General features: G+C 45.4%; 1 protein-coding gene across 6 annotated transcripts in view; it reads right to left on the bottom strand.

Moving 5' to 3' along the window:
* The window catches only part of PDE9A (phosphodiesterase 9A), a 104228-nt gene that overhangs the window by 43666 nt on the left and 42410 nt on the right, over nucleotides 1-18152 (bottom strand). For 2 of the 6 annotated variants that reach the window (XM_070376656.1, XM_070376671.1), the window contains exon 1: nucleotides 3384-3501. The exons of 2 other annotated variants lie outside the window; for them this stretch is intronic. The gene's annotated coding sequence lies outside the window, so the exon portion shown is untranslated. Of the gene's footprint in view, nucleotides 1-2351; nucleotides 2468-3383; nucleotides 3502-18152 lie in introns of those variants that run through there. 2 more of the 6 variants (XM_070376679.1, XM_070376662.1) reach the window with 2 other exon arrangements.

Genomic DNA, 18152 nt, shown 5'->3' with positions numbered 1-18152 from the left:
TCTGTGCAAAAGGCCAACCACACCCACACATCCATAAACACAGCCTGTTCAGGAAGTGGGTGCCTCCCCCACCCCAGCCCAGTACACTGGAATTCCTGCCGCGGGCCACTGCTTCCTCCCAGGGGAGTTCTGAACTTAAAACAAATTGTGTGTAGAATACGCTGGGCAGAGCCTGGCCGGTGGTGCACAGTCCTGCCTTAGCCATCACCACTGCTATTACATCACAGGTGTTACTATGTCACTAAGGGTTGCCAACAGCCACAGGTGCTGTCATTCTGTCACTAAGGGTCCCTGACAGCCACAGGTGTTGTTACGTCACTAAGGGTCACCAACAGCCATTGTTGTTCAGCTGCGAAGTTGTGTCTGACTCTTTGCTACCCCATGGATAGCACGCCAGGCTCCTCTATCCTCCACTATCTCCCAGAGTTGGCTCAGATTCATGTCTATTAAGCCGATGATGCTATCTAACCATCTCATCCTCTGCCACCCCCTTCTCCTTTTGCCTTCAACCTTTCCCAGCATCACAGTCTTTCCAGTGAGTCAGCTCTGAATTAAGTGGCCAAAGTACTGGCGCTTCAGTTTTAGCCATTAGTCCTGCCAATGGATATTCAGGATTGATTTCCTCTAGGATTGACTGGTTTAATCTTGCAGTTCAAGGGACTCTCAAGAGTCTTCTCCAACACTACAGTTCAAAAGCATCAATTCTTCGGCGCTCAGCCTTCTTCACAGTCCAACTCTCACATCCATACATGACCACAGGAAAAACCATAGCCTTGACAAGACGAACCTTTGTTGGCAAAGTAATTTCTCTGCTTTTGAATATGCTATCTAGGTTGGTCATAATTTTCCTTCCAAGGAGTAAGCGTCTTTTAATTTCATGCAACCTAAATGTCCATCGACAGAGGAATGGATAAAGAAGATGTGGTGTGTGTGTGTGTGTGTGTGTGTGTGTGTGTGTGTGTGTGTGTATACAGTGGAAGACTATTCAGTCATTAAAAAGAATGAAATAAGGCCATTTGCAGCAACGTGGATGGACCTAGAGAGACTCATACTGAGTGAAGTGAGCCAGACAGAGAAGGAGAAATATCACGTGGCATGCCGCATATGTGGAATCTAAAAAGAAATGACACAAATGAACTTAACTTACAAAGGAGAAAGAGACTTATGGACTTAGAAAATGAACTCATGGTTGCCGGGGTGGGGGTGGGGGGAAGGGATAGTTGAGGACTGTGGGAAGATCATGTACACACTGCTATATTTTAATGGATAACCAACAAGGACCGACTGTATAGCACATGGAACTCTGCTCAATGGCACATGCCAGCCTGGATGGGAGGTGGGGGAGAATGGAAACATGTATATGTATGGCGGATCCCTTCACTGTTTACAAGATTGTTAATTGGCTATACCTCACAAGAAGATTGTGGGGTATATCACAAGATTGTTAATTGGCTATACCCCAATACAAAATGTTTTTGTTGTCAAAATAATAATAATAATAATAAAAGAATAACCAGCCACAGCCAGGGATGCTGGCAATTCAAGATTGGACATGACTGGGGGGTCATGCTGGTGTCCGACTGGACTGTTGAAAAACCTTTGGAAGTTTTTGAGATAACTGAGAGAGGAAGTAAGACTGAGAACAGGAGTCAGCAGAATGCCTGCTGGTTCACAGAATGGAGGCTGCGGTGGAGGCGGCCCACGGCCACGGGTGACCCACGTGTACTTCAGGGAAAACTCTGCTCCGTGAGAACAGCTGACATATCATCAGAAGTGTCCCCAGGTCTAGGACATTGTACTGAACGTCAAGGATGCTGCTCCAAGCTCACCACGATTTAATGAGTGCCCACGGCTTTAACTAAGGCAAAGATTTAATGAAGGCCAAACAGTTAGCCGTCAGCACAGAGGTCTCGTCACCAGCCTCTGCAGGTCTAGGGTGCTCTCTCCCTGCTCACACCTGGGACAGGCCTGACTTAAATATGCTGGGGGCCTCGTCCGCTGACCTCTTGGGTAATGGGCCCTGCCAGGTAGATGCCGGGGCTGGCAGAGTCTCCCACCTATCAGGGAACACTTGCATTTAGTTCCAGGACCATCTTGCAGTCTGGCAGCATCTGAACTGGGTTTTCTGGATATTTCCAGACCGTGGCTCTCTACCAGGGTGGCCCTCAACCTGTCCTGGGCCAGAAATGAGGGGTCAGGAGCAGCCCACCCTCTGGAGACGGGTGCAGAGTTGCCCAGTGGGGGTTGTGGGCAGGACTCTGCCTGTGGGCTGGCAGGATGGGCACCCTTCCCCATGCTGTTTCTTCAGCTGCCCCCACGAGTGGCCAGAACAGCATCCAAGCCTGCCTTACCCCGGTGCCAGAGGCTGTTGCCCGACTCTGCTGCTGTGCATGCTTCAAGGAACCCGCCTCCGCCTCTCCCAGCCCTTCCAGGAATTGTTTATTTGTTTCAGACAAATCCTGCGTCTCTGCAGCACAGAGCGACATAAAAGTCAGGTTTAACTGATCGACAAGACAGCCCAACCCTCCAATTCCTACTTCAGAGGTCAGCTGAAGGCGATGCCGTGGCCAGCTAGGCCAGTCAGCGGACAGGTACTGCTCTTTTCATGCCGTGCTGGACAGCACAGAACAGTGGACGGAACGCTGGACTGTCCACGGCCATTCCTCCATCCTCCGCACACCCAGGCTGGTTGGCACACGTACCATCCTTCCTGAGGGCAAATGGGAGACAACCACAGCCCTAGTAACACTCTGGCCCCACACCTGTGCCTGCAGGGAGGAGGCCTGGGGACATTGGCGGTTCTGGAACCTCAACCCCCAACAGTGTCATGAGTAGCACCTGTGGGCATGTGTGTGCTGCCTGGAGTCCACCGTGAGCCCCAATCTCTCCTGATACGTCTGTATAACTGTTGCGCGATATTTTTACTGTGTCTCCGTGCTGTCAGTGTGATACACAAACTGTCTGACTTTATCCATCTCACCCAAAGCCCTGCTGCTGCTGCTGCCAAGTCGCTTCAGTCGTGTCCGACTCTGTGTGACCCCATAGACGGCAGCCCACCGGGCTCCCTCGTCCCTGGGATTCTCCAGGCAAGAACACTGGAGTGGGTTACCATTTCCTTCTCCCGTGAGCATCCTTCAAAAAATATACTTAACTGACTCCCTCCCAAAGCTTTTTCTAAAAAAAACATGGATATTCCTTCAAAAGGGCATGTCTTGCTTTTGCATTAGAGAAAATCACCCCATCTGAGACCCTGAATATTGGGGGTGCATTTATTTCCAGAGCTACGTGGTAGGTCGGGCCAGGAGGGGACTCCCTGTGTGTCCCCTCCCACCCCTCCTTCTGGGGGTGGCACTGCCCTTCTCCAGGGAAGAAGGGGGACTCACCTCTGCTCCGCTTTTGCTCTCCTGGCCCCTCCAGCCAGCGAGGCCATTCTAGCCCCAGGCACAGTCATGGCAATTCACTGTTTATGGAGGTCATAAAACAAAGAGCAGAAGGAGGGCGCTTCCTTTACAGCCCAGGAGCACAATAAAATGGGATGATGAACAGTGGCCTGGCCTCGCTCCTTAAAGGGACAAGCACCGTTTCCAGGGTCTGTCCTGCCAAGAAATCACCCTCGGCTATTGGCGGCCAAAGGGATGTTCCAGGTGATGCTCAGTGTGGCTTCAACTAGATGCTTTCACTTCCTGGTAGCCATTCTGATGAGACAAAGAAAGTGAAGGGGACCCTGGGGCCCTGGCGACCATATCTGATGTGGGGAGAGAGTGTCTCCTACATAGCTGTCTTGGCTGAGCCCTTGCAGGCTCGCTGCAGACCCGCCAGCCCTCGGCGGCAGGAACTGGACTGTGTCCCCTTCTGTTCTGGAGCTGGGATTTGAGGTCTGCATAGCTGAGTCTGACCTCAGATGTCTGGGCACAACTCCTCCCTCTGCCCTCCTCTCCCTTTAGGCTCAGTTTTTGAGAAAAATGTCTCAAAGGGAGTAGCTCCTGGGACAGACAGCAATGCAACTTTATAGTATCATGACTGCAACAACCACGGCAGTCTTTATGGAGCACTTCCTAGATTCCAGGCACTGTTCTGAATGGTTTGTACATGCTGATCATGTAAGGCTCCCAAGAGCCTGAAGCGGCTGCTGATGTAGCGAGAAAGCCTCGGTGGGACTTGGCCAGACCCCCCGGTGCACCCCAGACATGTTCCCACGTGGGCTGCAAAGACGGGCAGTGTCGCCTATGATTATATGTCTTTTTCTTTTCCCTTATATTTCTTCTGATTTTTGCTTTATGTATCTTTGTTTCTCTGTTGTTAGGTGTTTCATGGTTTATGATGTCTATCTTCTTTGTGAATTGTACCTTTTATCATTAAAAATGTTCATCTGTTTCATTTTAAAAAATTCAGAGAGAGAAAAACAAATATTGTCTATTAATGCATACGTGTGGAATCTATAAAAATAGATGAGCTTATTTGCGACGCAGCAAGGGGGGGAAGGTGGGGTGGGATGAAACGGGAGACTGAGATTGACACATATACACTGCTATGTAGAAAATAGGTAACTAATGAGAACCTACTGTACAGCACAGGGCACTTTATCAATGCTCTGCGGTGACCTAAATAGGAAGGAAATCCAAAAAAAGGGGATATATGTACACGTGCGACTGATTCACTTTGATATACAGCAAAAACTAACACAGCATTGTAAAGCAACTATACGCCAATAAAAAAATTAACAATAAAAATGAAAAGGCATCAACATAAAAAAAAAAAGATGGGCAGTGTCTCGCTGACCCATGAGGGCAAAGACATTCTGCATACTGGCCTCCTCTCTGAGAACAGACCCCCACCCTCCGCCGCCATGGCCTGATGAGGGTGGACTTTTGAGGGAGAAGGACACCCTCAGAGGAATCTGAAGCTGAGAACTGGCAGCTGATTGACGGTGCACGCTGGCGGGACTTTGTCCATTATGTGATAACCTCATATGTCTTGGTGATAGGACACTCTGTGGGAAAGTAGAATTACGGTGAAGCCAAAGGGAGTCCACCCTGGACCACTGTGTCTGGGCTTTGATGGTGTGCGAAATGACCCCAGAAGATGGGTGTCAGGAAGAAGTCTCTTAGGGTCAACTCTGATCGAAGAAGGTGATGGATGATGGAGGCCTCATTTGACAGGAGGACTCTTGCAAAACTCTATCAGAAACTGAGCAGAACCAAAGGTTCCCCTCCATCAGCTGCATAATCGTAGAGGCTGCACAAGATAAACTAAAAATAAAACCCCAGATGACACAGAGGTTGAAATGAGAATGTACTTACAATTGCCTTTCATGTGGCAATTATAAGTATTGGATTAGTTAGAAAGTTCATGGAAGTTTTTCCATAACATCTTACGGGAAAACCCAAAAGAACTTTTTGGCCAACTAGGTGCTGCTACTGCTAAGTCGCTTCAGTCGTGTCCGACTCTGTGCAACCCCACAGACGGCAGCCCACTAGGCTCCTCTGTCCCTGGGATTCTCTAGGCAAGAATACTGGAGTGGGTTGCCATTTCCTTCTCCAACTAGGTGGCTCAGCGGTAAAGAATTTGCCTGCCAACATGGGAGGCAGGGGTTTGATCCCTGGGTTGGGAAGATCCTCAGGAGGAGAAAATGGAAATCAGCTCCAATATTTTTGCCTGAAAAATGCCATGGACAGAGGACTCTGGTGGGCTATAGTCCATGGGGTCACAAAGAGTCAGACAGGACTGAGTGACTGAGCATGCAATACATCCAAAAACTAAAGAAAAAGACGCTAGTGAGTGGTAAACAGATAGGGGATCTTAAGAGGAAAATCTACAAACAAGAATATGACATTGTTGAATTTAAAAATATATCTGACATTAAAAAATCATGGATGGGCTTATAGCAATTTGAAGAATAGTCAGGGAAATTGAGGATCCATCATCATGAACTCTCCAATCTGAAGAGTGGAAAGAAAAGAATATTAAAAAAAAAATAACAGAGCCAGTCACTTGAGGGATAAGAACAAATGTTCTAACTACATGTAACTAGTCTCAGAAAGAAAGGGGAGAGAAAGGAGCATAAAATACACTTAATGAAGTAATTGTGACAATGTTGACAAATTTAATGAAAACAAATTTATACACCATGGAAGCTCAACAAAGAACACCAAGGAGGATAAGCAAGAAGAAAATGAAGGCAAAGCAGGGTCAAAGTGCTGAAGCCCATGGATAAAGGAAAACACCTTCAAAGTGTCCAGAGAAACGGGACACCCGTGCAGGGGAACAATGACAGAAGATGAGATGGTTGGATGGCATCATTGATTCAATGGACATGAGTCTGAGCAAACTCAGGGAGACGGTGAAGGACAGGGGAGCTGGCTGTCCTTCACCCCATGGAAGCATGCTGCAGTCCACGGGATCGCAAAGAGTTGGACACAACTGAGCAACTGAACAACATCAAAATGCAACAGTAAAAGCTGACTTCTCATCAGAAACAGTGGAAGCCAGAAAAAAAAAAATGGACATCTTTAGATTCCTTCTAAATACAAAAACAAAACAAAACCCTGAATACAGCAACCTATACCCTGAAAAAGATTTCAAAATGAGGGCAAAACAGAGACAAATTCAGAGAGGCAAAAGCTGAGAGAATTAGTCACTAGCAGTTTGTACTTCAGGAAATGTTAAAAAAGAAAAATTTCAGGCTGAAGGGCTGTAACACCACTCAGAAGTTGGAATCTACAGGAAAAAAAAAAAAGCAGCAGAATTGGCAAAAAGTTATCTTTAAGTTTCTTTTAATCATTTCTTCAAAAGACAGCTGGCTGTTTACAAATCTTAATACTGTATTATGGAGTTTATAATGGATGTAAATTGTCTTAGTTGCTCCGTCTGCTGTAACAGACGACCAGAGACGCAGTGGGTTGTAAACAACAGACATTTGCTTCTCACAGTTTTGGGGCTGAAGTCCAAGATCACGGCACCAGCAGAGTCAGTGTCTGGGGAGGGCCCACTGCCAGGCACATACATGGCCATTGTTCCACTGTCCTCACAGGGCAGAAGGGACGAGGGAGCTCTCTGAGGTCTCTTTCATTGTTTAGTCACTAAGTCATGTCTGACTTTTTGTGGCCCCATGGACTGCAGCCCACCAGGATCCTCTGTCCATTGGATTTCCCAGGCAAGAATACTGGGTCTCCTTTATAAGGGCACTAATCCTATTCATAAGGGCTCCACTCTCATGACCTACTCAGCATCCAAAGGCCCCACCTCCAAATGCTATCACACTGGTGGTTAGGATCTCAACATGTGAATTTTGGGGGGACACAAGCATTCAGTGTATAGCATAGATCTAAAGTGAACTGTGGCAATAGCTCAAAGGTTGTGGGGAGGAATTCTACTATTGCAAAGTGCTTACTTTTTATGTGAAGTGGTACAACGTTAGTTTTAAATAGACTAAAAAGTTAAGGATGATTTAAAAAATGGGCAAAGATCTGAAAAGACAGTTCAAGAGAAAAAGATATCCATGTGGCAAGTAAACATATGAAAAGATGCTCAATGTCATCAGGGAAGTGCAAATTAAAACCATAATGAGATACCACTCACACCTATTAGAATTGAAAAAATAGCAAAAAAAATAAAAAAATAAAAAACACCAACACCACCAAATGCTAGTGAGGATGCGGGGCAACAGGAACTCTCATTCATGGCTGGTGGAAATGCAAAATAGTACAGTCACTTTCGGAGAAGGCAATGGCACCCCACTCCAGTACTCTTGCCTGGAAAATCCCATGGATGGAGGAGCCTGGTGGGCTGCAGTCCTGGGGTCTCGAAGAGTTGGACACGACTGAGCGACTTCACTTTCACTTTTCACTTTCATGCATTGGAGAAGGAAATGGCAACCCACTCCACTGTTCTTGCCTGGAGAATCCCAGGGATGGGGGAGCCTGGTGGGCTGCCGTCTGTGGGGTCGCACAGAGTCGGACACGACTTAAGTGACTTAGCACAGTCACTTTGGAAGGTAGTTTGGTGGTTTCTTACAAAATTAAATGCACGACTGAGCAACTGCACTCCTGGGTATTTACCCCAAACAGTTGAAACCCATGAGAAAGCAGAAGAAAAAGAATCCTGGATCCAAGATCCATAAAAGACAAATGACTGGGCTTCCCTGGTGGTCCAGTGATTAAGAATCCACCTGCCAATACAGGGAACACAGGTTCAATCCCTGGGATGATTCCACATGCCTTGATGCAACTAAGCCCACGCACCACAACTACCGAAGCCGGAGCACCCTAGAGCCTGTGGCTCTGCAAGAAGAGAAGTCGCCACAATAAGAAGCCCACACACCACCGCTAGAGAGTAGCCCTCTCTCACTGCAAATAGAAAAAGCCTGCACGTAGCAATGAAGACCCAGTGCACCCAAGAAGGAAATAAGTACACGCAAAAACAAACGGCAACATTCACCCAAATGTTTACAGCAGCTCTGTTCACAGTTGCCAAAACTTTGACACACTCAAGACATCCTTCAATAGGTGAAGGAATAAACAAACTACAGTATATTCATGGAACATTAATCAACACGAAGAAGAAATGAGCTATGAAGCTATGACCAGGTAGAAAGGAAACTTCCTCAGTGAAGGAAATCAATCTGAAAAGGCTGCAGACTGTATGATCCCAACTACAGATACTCTGGAAAAGGCACCACTATGAAGACATTAAAAAGATTCGTAGTTGCCAGGGTTCCAGGGGAAAGGATAGACGAACAGGTGAAGCACAGAGAATTTTTAGGGCAGAGAAACGACTCTGTATGACCCTGTAGCGGTGGATGCAGGTCATTACGCATCTGAAACCCAGACTGTCTACCACAAAGATTGAAAGCTGATATTAACCATGGACTTTGGTTGACAATGACGCGTCAGTGTTGCTCACTGATTACAATGAATGTAAAGCTCTAAGGCAGGATGTTGATGGTGGGGGAGGCTGTGTGAGTGTATCAGGAGGGAATATGGGGGAACTCTCCCTGCTTTTCACTTAACTTTGCTTTTTTATTGGATCTCCAAAAAAAGAAAGCTTGTAATTAAAAAAAAGAAAAGGTTAAGGATACATAGTGAAATATAGCAACCAACTAAAAGTTATGCTAAAAAGTAGAGGTAAAGAGTCAATAGAAGAAATAAAATAGAATACAAAATTAATCCAATGAATCTAAGAGAAGGAAGAAGAGAAGGAACAGGAAACCAAACTCAACATAAAAAAAAAAAGGTAACATGATAAACCTAACCTTGAGTGTATCAAGAAATACATTACACACAAATGAATATATGTATTCTTGCCTGGAGAATCCCAGGGACAGAGGAGCCTGGAGGGCTGCTATCTATGGGGTCACACAGGCTCGGACATGACTGAAGTGACTTAGCAGCAGGAGTAGCAATACCCAAATTACATCAAATCTTTTAGAAAATAGAGAAAAAAGCAAACCTCCCAATATATTTTATAAAAACTTGACAAAGACATCACAAGAAAAATGGCATAAGCCAGCATTCCATATAAGCATGGATACAAAACTCCTTAACATATTATTACAAGTAAAATATAGCAATATATAAAAGGAGAATACATCTTATATCAGAGTAGACGGTCTGTATACCTTTTGTTAAATTTCTTCCCAAATATTTTCCTAGGAATACTTCCTGAGAATACAAGTGGAATTATCCCAGAAATGCAAAGCTGTTTTAGCATTCGAAAATGAGTCACTATAATTCACTATCTTAACAGAATAAAGAAGAAAAAAAACCATGTCATCTCAGTAGATGCAGAAAGAACACGTAACAAAATTTAACACCTGTTTATATTGAGAAAACAACCTTTAGAAAACTAAGAATAAAAAGAAACTTCCTTAACCCATCTCAGTAGGTACACAAAGAACATCTGGCAGAATTGAACAGAGAATTTTGTCAAAGACCATTTGACACAAAAACTCTTGGCAAACTAGAACAGGACATCCTCAATCTGATACAGGACATCTACAAAAGGTCTATATCTCATGTCACATCCAATGGTAAAAAAGTGGATGCATATTCCTTAAGGTTGGAATGAGGTAAGGATGTCTGCTCTCTTGTATTGCAGTTTCAACCAATGCAACAAGACAAGTAAAAGAAATAAAACCCCAAAAGACTGGAATGTAGGAAGTAACACTGTCTTTATTATTAGAAGATATGATTGTTTCTATGGAAAAATCCTAAGATTCTATAAAATAACTACCAGAAATAACACATGAACCAATGAGCAATGTCATAAGATCCTATGTCAGTACACAAATATCTACCAAGGAGGAAGGGGTGTGTGTGTGGAATGAACTGGGAGATTGGGATTGACATATACACAGTATTGATCATTGCTGTTCAGTCTGTAAATTGTGTCCGACTCTCTGCAACCCTACAAACTGCAGCACACCATGCTCCTTTGTCCTCCACTGTCTCCTGGAGTTTGTTCAAATTCATGTCCGTTGAGTTGATGATGGTATCTAATCATCTTATCCTCTGCTGACCCCTCTCCTTTGGCCTTCAATTTTTCCCAGCATCAGGGTCTTTTCCAATGAGTTGGCTCTTCGCATCAGGTGGCCAAATATTGGAGCCTCAGCATCAGTCCTTCCAATGAATATTCAAGGTTGATTTCCTTTAGGATTGACTGGCTTGATCTCCATGCAGTCCAAGGAACTCTCAAGAGTCTTCTCTAGCACCATAGTTCAAAAGCATCAATTCTTTGGTGCTCAGCCTTCCTTATGATCCACATCTCACATCCATACATGACTACTGGAAAAACCATAGCTTTGACTAGATGGACCTTTGTTGGCAAAGTGATGTCTCTGCTTTTCAATATGCTGTCTAGGTTTGTCACAGCTTTCCTTCCAAGAAACAAGCATCTTTTAATTCCATGGCTGCAGTCACCATCCACAGTGATTGCGGAGCCCAAGAAAATAAAGTCTGTCACTGTATCAATTTTTTCCCCATCTATTTGCCATGAAGTGATGGGACAGATGCCATGACCTTCGTTTCTTGAAAGCTGAGTTTAAAGTCAGCCTTTCACTCTCCTCTTTCACCTTCATCAAGAGGGTCTTTAGTTCCTCTGTCTTTCTGCCATTAGAGTGGTATCATCTGCATATCTGAGGTTGTTGATACTTCTCTCAGCAACCTTGATTCCAGCTTGTGATTCATCCAGCTCAGCATTTCGCATGATGTACTCTGCATAGAAGTTAAATAAGCAGGGTGCCAATACATAGCTTTGTGTACTCCTTTCCCAATTGTGAACCAGTCAGTTGTTCCATGTCTGATTTTAAGTGTTGCTCCTTGACCTGCATACAGGTTTCTCAGGAGACAGGTAAGGTGGTCTGGTATTACCATCTCTTTAAGAATTTTCTATAGTTTGTTGTGATCCATACAGTCAAAGACTTTAGTGTAGTCAATGAAGCAAAAGTAGATGTTTTTTGGAACTCCTTTGCTTTCTCCATGATCCAACAAATTTTGGCAACTTGATCTCTGGTTCCTCTGCCTTTTCTAAATCCAGCTTGTACATCTGGAAGTTCTAGGTTCACATACTGTTGAAGCCTAACTTGAAGGATTTAGAGCATTACCTTGCTAGAATGTGAAATGAGTGCAATTGTGCAGTAGCTTGAACATTCCTTGGTATTGCCCTTCTTTGGGGCTGGAAAGAAAACTGACCTTTTCCAGTTCAGTGGCCTCTGTTGAGTTTTCAAATTTCTTAGCATACTGAGAGTAGCACTTTAACAGCATCATGTTTTAAAACTTTAAATGGCTCAGCTGGAATTCCATCACCTCCACTAGCTTTGTTAGTAGTAATGTTTCCTAAGGCCACTTGACTTCACATTCCAGGATGTCCGGCTCTAGGTGAGTGACCGCATTATTGTGGTTATCCAGGTCAAAAGGTCATACCTTTTTCTGTATAGTTCTTCTGGGTATTCTTGCTACCTCTTCTCAATCTCTTCTGCTTCTGTTAGGTCCTTACCTGCTTCTGTTTCTGTCCTTTATTGTGCCCATCCTTGCATGAAATGTTCCTTTGACAGCTTCAATTTTCTTGAAGAGATCTCTAGTCTTTCCCATTCTATTGTTTACCTCTATGTCTTTGCACTGTTCATTTAAGGAGGCCTTCTTATCTTTCCTTGCTATCCTCTGGAACTTAGCATTCAGTTGGGTACATCTTTCCCCTTTTCCCTTTGATACTATATACAAAATAGATAACTAATGAGAACCTACTGTGTAGCTCAGGGAACTCTACTCAGTGCTCTGTGGTGACCTAAATGGGAAAGAATTCAAAAAAGAGGGGATATATATGTACACAGAGCTGATTCACTTTGCTGTATACTAGAAACTAACACACAAACACTGTAAAGCAAGTATACTCCAATAAACATTTTAAAAATACACAAATATCTCCTGTAGTTTTCATAAAAGAGGAGCAAACAAATGGGAAATTAAATAAGATCCCACTTACAATAATGCCAGAAAACAGAGAATGCTGAGAAACAGATTTAACAAGAAGTATGCAGGACCTTCATTCTGAAAGCTCTATGTCTGGCTGAGTGGAGGGATGTACCATGCTCATGGTTGCAAGACTTAATATTGCTTAGATGTTATTGTTCCCAAATTAATCTACATATTGAATGCAATCCAAGTCTAAGTCAGAGAAGACTTTTTGAAAGAAACTGACAAGCTGATTCTTTATTCTAAAATTTGTAGGGAAAAGAAAATGACCCAGAGAACCAAAATAACGCCCAAAGAAGTACAGATGTGGAAGATTACTGGATTCCAAGCTCTAGCAATTGAAGCAGTGTGGTCTTGGTGTCAGGACAAACAGATGCATGAAACAGAACAGAGTCCAGAAAGGGACCCACACGTGAGTCGATTAATTTTCAACAAACATGCCAAAGTGGTTCAATGGAAAAGGAAAGTCTTTTTAAACAGGGGTGCTATGATAACTGGATACATGTACGGAAAAAGAAATACTATCGACCCCTTACTTCACACCATACACAAGATTAATTTTAAATGGGTCACAAATTAAAATATAATAACTATAACCCTAAATTTCCAGAAAATGTATCTTCATGACTTGGGGTAGAGAAAGGATTCTTAAAGAAGACACAGGAAGTATTATACATCAAGAAAACTTGTGCGATTGACTTCATCAACTTAGAAACTTCTGCTCATCAAATGACCTCTTCAAGAAAATGAAAAAGGTAAGTCACAAATTGGGAAAGATACTTGCTATATACGTCTCACAGATTAACTGCATCCAGAATATATGGTTTTCCATGAACCAGTGGTAAACACCGGGGCTTCCCAGGTGGCTCAGTGGCAAACAATGCCTGCGATGCAGGAGATCCAAGTTCCATCCCTGGGTTGGGAAAATCCCCTGGAGAAGGAAATGGCAACCCACTCCAGTATTCTTGCCTGGGAAATCGCATGGACAGAGGAGCCTGGTGGGTTACAGCCCACGGGGTCCCAAAAGAGTCAGACACGACTGTGCGATTAAACAAGTGATAAAAACGAATACAACAGTCTAAAAAATGCACAAAATGCTTGGAATAGACCTTCACAAAGTAAGATATTCAAGTACTCAACAAGCCCAGGAAAACATGCTCAGCAATTATTAAGTCATCTGAGAAATGTAAATTTAAACCATAAAGAAATAAGATTTTACGCCTACTTGAATGTCTAAAATTAAAAACACTCAGAATGCCTGGTGTTAGGTTGGATATGACAGTCGGATCACTCATACACTTCTGGTGGGAACATGAAATAGTACTGCCACCTGGGAAAACAGTTGGCCATATGGACTAGCATCACTTCTAGGTATTACCCAAGGTAACTGATGAATGTGTGTATAATAAGACATTCAAATGCTCACTATAGCTAAACCCCAAACTGGAAATGTCCATCCACAGGAGAACTGCTGAGCAGCTACGGAGCGCTCATGAAATAGAATACTACTCAGCGATACAAGGAGATCAAACCAGTCAATCCTAAAGGAAATCGACCCTGAATATGCATTTAGAAGGACTGATGCTGAAGCTCCAATACTTTGGCCACCTGATTCGAAGAACTGACTCACTGGAAAAGACCCTGATGCTGGGAAAGATTGAGGGCAGGGGAAGAAGGTTGTGACAGAGGATGAGAGGCTTGGATATCATCAATGGACATGAGTTTGAGCCAACTCTGGGAGACAGTGAAGGACAGGGAAGCCTGGCATGCTGCAGTCCAGGGGGTTGCAAAGAGATGGACATTGACTTAGGGACTGAACAACAACAGAGATACAAAGTAAATAAATTACACGTGTGAATCTTAAAAACACGATCCTGAGCGAGAGAATGCAGGCACAAAAGAGCACACTCTGTGTGATTCCATGCTCGTGAAATTTAAGAACAGGAAAGAGCAATCTGTCTGTGGTGAAAGAAGTCACACAGAGGTTTCTCATGGTGTGTGGGAACTGACTTGAAAAGAAGCACAAAGGAATTTTTCTGGGGCGATGGAAACATTCTTCGTCTTGGCTGGGGTGGTGGCTATGCGCATGCGTACTTTCATCAAAGTTCATCACAGAGTACCCTTCACATGTGTGCACCTCAGCGCACAGGTAGGGAGACACGGATGTATGCGTGGGGTGTGTGGCTGTCACAGATGCCTGGAGGCAGAGAGAACGGTTTGCCTCCCGGAGGTACTACACAGTGGCTCCTCAGTATTCGCAGGGGATCGGTTCCAAGACCCTGCCCCACAAGGATACCAAAGTCTGCTGATGATTTTGGTATCCTGAGTCGGTCCTCAGCATCTGTGGATGTGGGACCCGTGGACACCACCTGCCAACTGGACCAGATTCTCTTGCCATCACGTGCAGATTCTGTGTTCAGTATCCCTGTTTGCTGCCACACCCCTGACAGTGATGTGCTCAGTGTTCCTGAAGCCGGCTTAGACCACCCCACAGATTGTGTGAACATGCAATTCCATAAAGCTACAGAAAACAGAAGTGGACTAAGCTCAGAAATCTCACAGGAGGGTGGTAGCATTTCATTTCATACGCTGAACCCTTTTTGTTTTCAAAAGAATGCAAGTAAAGATGACCATGAAATTGCACTAAAAATAGAAAATATTATTAAGAACCATTATTACTGCTTCTAAGCAACACGCTTGTGCTCAAATGTCAAGTGTTAACTTGACTGGCAAGGGAAAAGGGAGCCAGCCCTCCGTGAGTAGTTTCAGGCCTTAGGAAGCACTCCTGCTCTATTAAAATTCAACAATTCCAGAGAGATGCAGTCAGCCATGCAAACATGCCCTTTAGGGCATTTTAAATGATAGCACCATTTAGCGAGTGCTCCCCGAGTGGCAGGCACCGTGCTGAGCAGTTTGCGTGAATTACTTCATTTTTCCTCAGAAGAACTGTGCATCCTGACATCTGCTTTGCAGGGAAACGGCAGTGCAGTGTGGTTGGCTCGCTTTTCCTGAGGTCACTTCACCCAACTGACCACTGAACGAGGGCAGCTGGGCAGTCCTTGTTTCTTAAGACTGGGATCCTCCAAAGCCGACCTGGAGACAAAGACTCGGGCGCCAGCAGGGCACTTGGAGGTGATCCCAGGAAAGCTGGGGGGTGGGGTGCGAGGAGCAAAGGCAAAGCTGGGAAATGTGAGTGGAGGAGTAGGTACAGGAGAGCAGCTGAGCTCATCGCTTTGCATCCCTTTGGGCAACTGCGTATTTGGTGGGTATCTGTCCCCCAGAGGGGCGGTCCATCGCTTCCTCTCTGACCAGGAGGACCCTTCTTGGGGTGTCAGTCCTCAGAAATTATAGTCCTCCCCTTTGCAGAGAAAGTCTGCAGTTAGGGGGCTCAGCTCAGAGAAGGGAGTCCTTAGTTCACACATGCTCTTATCTCAGACCCTTCCTCCAAGGTGGCTAGGCTCTTTTGCTTTTTTAATTGATATACTTTATCCAAAACAACTTATCTCAAAAATACCTCATTTCAACATGTACCATTCCCTGGAAAATTTGCTCACAAATGTTCACAGTTGCATCATTCACAGTAGCCAAAAAGTGGAAGCATCCCAACATCCATGAGCTGATGAGTAATAAATACCCCGTGGCCCTTCCACAAGACGGGATGAACGCTGACCTTCACTGCAACACAGAAAAACCCTGCCAACATCAGGCCAAGTGAAAGAAGGCAGGAGTAAAGGACCACATACTTCAAGATACGACACGTCCACAACAGGCCTATCCGTGGAGATGGCAGGCAGACAAGCGGTGGCCAGGGTGAGGGGACAGGAGGAGCTGCTGGAGGCTATGGGGCTTCTGCTGGGGGCGATGGAAACATTCTGGCATCAGTGGGCAGTGATGCTGGGACAAGAGTGAAAACGCTACAAACTACTGAATTTGTGCATTTGAAAATGGAGGATTTCATGCTATGTGAATTACATCTTGATAAGAAAACATGAAACATAAACATTATCCACGACACATCTTATATTCCTTTTCTCCATACTGGGCCTGCAAAATTCTGTGTGTAGTCTGCCTTTACAGCACATCCGCCTCTGGATGGTGGCTGGCTTTCTGATACGTGTGGTCCCCTCCCGGCGGCCCATGCATCCTGGGGGCACCACCGGGGCCCCTCCCTGAAACCCTTTCAGCTTCTTGTTTAGTCCTGACTTCAGTAAGGGGCTCCGGCAGCCTTCAGTCAACAAGGGAAAAGGTCCCTCCTCTCCAGGGACCCATCCTCCCCATGGGAGCTCTGATCACAGGGTTAAGAATGCAGCTGCCCTACTCCAATGATTATCTGCCCTCTTCGCTCCCCACCGTTAGGTGGGGGTTCACAGTGGGTGCAGCACATGGGTTGGAGGCTATAGTCATGTATTCCAGAATTAGGAAAAGCCCACTGTTTAATCTGCTCACATCATATAAAAATGACAAATAATCTGATGGTTTTCAAAACAAACAGTGCTGTCATCATAAAAAAAGATGCATGGAAGTTTTGTAGCTGCCGTTAACTTTTATTTTACTCATAAAAGGGAAAAACAGTCTCTCTGTGTGACTGTCTCCCAGGATGTGGCAAAGAGAACATTTTTCTGAAACAGAGTTTGGTAAACACAAACCTTCCCAGTGTATGGTGGTGGCAGGGGTGTGGGTCGTGTGGGTCCTCTGTTCTGGAGGACGCGGCTGTTCCACGGCCCTTCCTCGTGGGGCGGGGGCTGTTTCCTGCTCCTAAGACAGGCCCTGCAGCCCCTGTCTCTTTTATGAAAAGCCATGTTTTGCACAATACTCTTCTCTACACTGTTTCCTAATATCTAAATGGGCTTCCCTGGTGGCTCAGATGGTAAAGAATCTGCTTGCAGTGCAGGAGACCCGGGTTCAATCCCTGGGTCAGAAAGATCCCGTGGAGAAGAAAATGGCTGTGCACCCCAGGATTCTTGCCTGGAGAATTCCATGGATCGCAGGGCAGCAAGATTTGGGGGGCATTTCTGCACTGCCTGCCCCACCAGGATTGTCAGGAGCATTTACGGAAATGTGTGACTCAGCAAAGATGGCGGGGGTCTCTGGACAGGACAGGCCCGGAGGCCCGGTAGCTGCCCGTGAGTCTGGGCACAAGGCTCCCGCGTCCTCTCCCGGGGTTCTTTTTCCCGCCATTGTGTATGTGGGCTGATGACTAAAGGGCAAGTGGGGCTCCTGACAGGTCCTGACTCAGGGCTGTGTGGCCACGACCGGTCACCGAGCCAGGGTGAAGGCTGGAGGCCGTGGGCAGCCAGTTTGGGTGGTACTGGATGGGAGGTGGAGGCTGTTTGCACAAGAAAGCCAGAGTCAAAACTCCCACAAGCAGGCTCCAAAGGGCAGAGAGTCACACAGAAATCCTTCTGCCTTCTTCCCCTAGAGACAATCCTGCAAATACCTGACTACACTGGCAGGTCCCTGTCTTCCCTTCCTGAAGCTCATCCCTATCTCATCCACCTGCTCTTGTTTTTTTCCTCCTCTTTTTTCTTAAAAGGCCCCTCTTCTGACGGTGTCAAGTCGCGAGTATCCTTCCCAGGGAATCCAGTCCCCAGGGTGGGGCCTCAGGGCTCAGGGCTCAGTCCTTTCCTCCCGAGGGAGCTCATTAGGTCCATGGCTGCAGAACACCACCCACGCTGAAGGTCCAGT

This window comes from Bos mutus, chromosome 1 (assembly GCF_027580195.1).
Source record: "Bos mutus isolate GX-2022 chromosome 1, NWIPB_WYAK_1.1, whole genome shotgun sequence".
Classification (NCBI taxonomy): domain Eukaryota; kingdom Metazoa; phylum Chordata; class Mammalia; order Artiodactyla; family Bovidae; genus Bos; species Bos mutus.
Note: the sequence above shows the minus strand (reverse complement) of the source record. Positions and strands in the feature narration are given on the sequence as shown.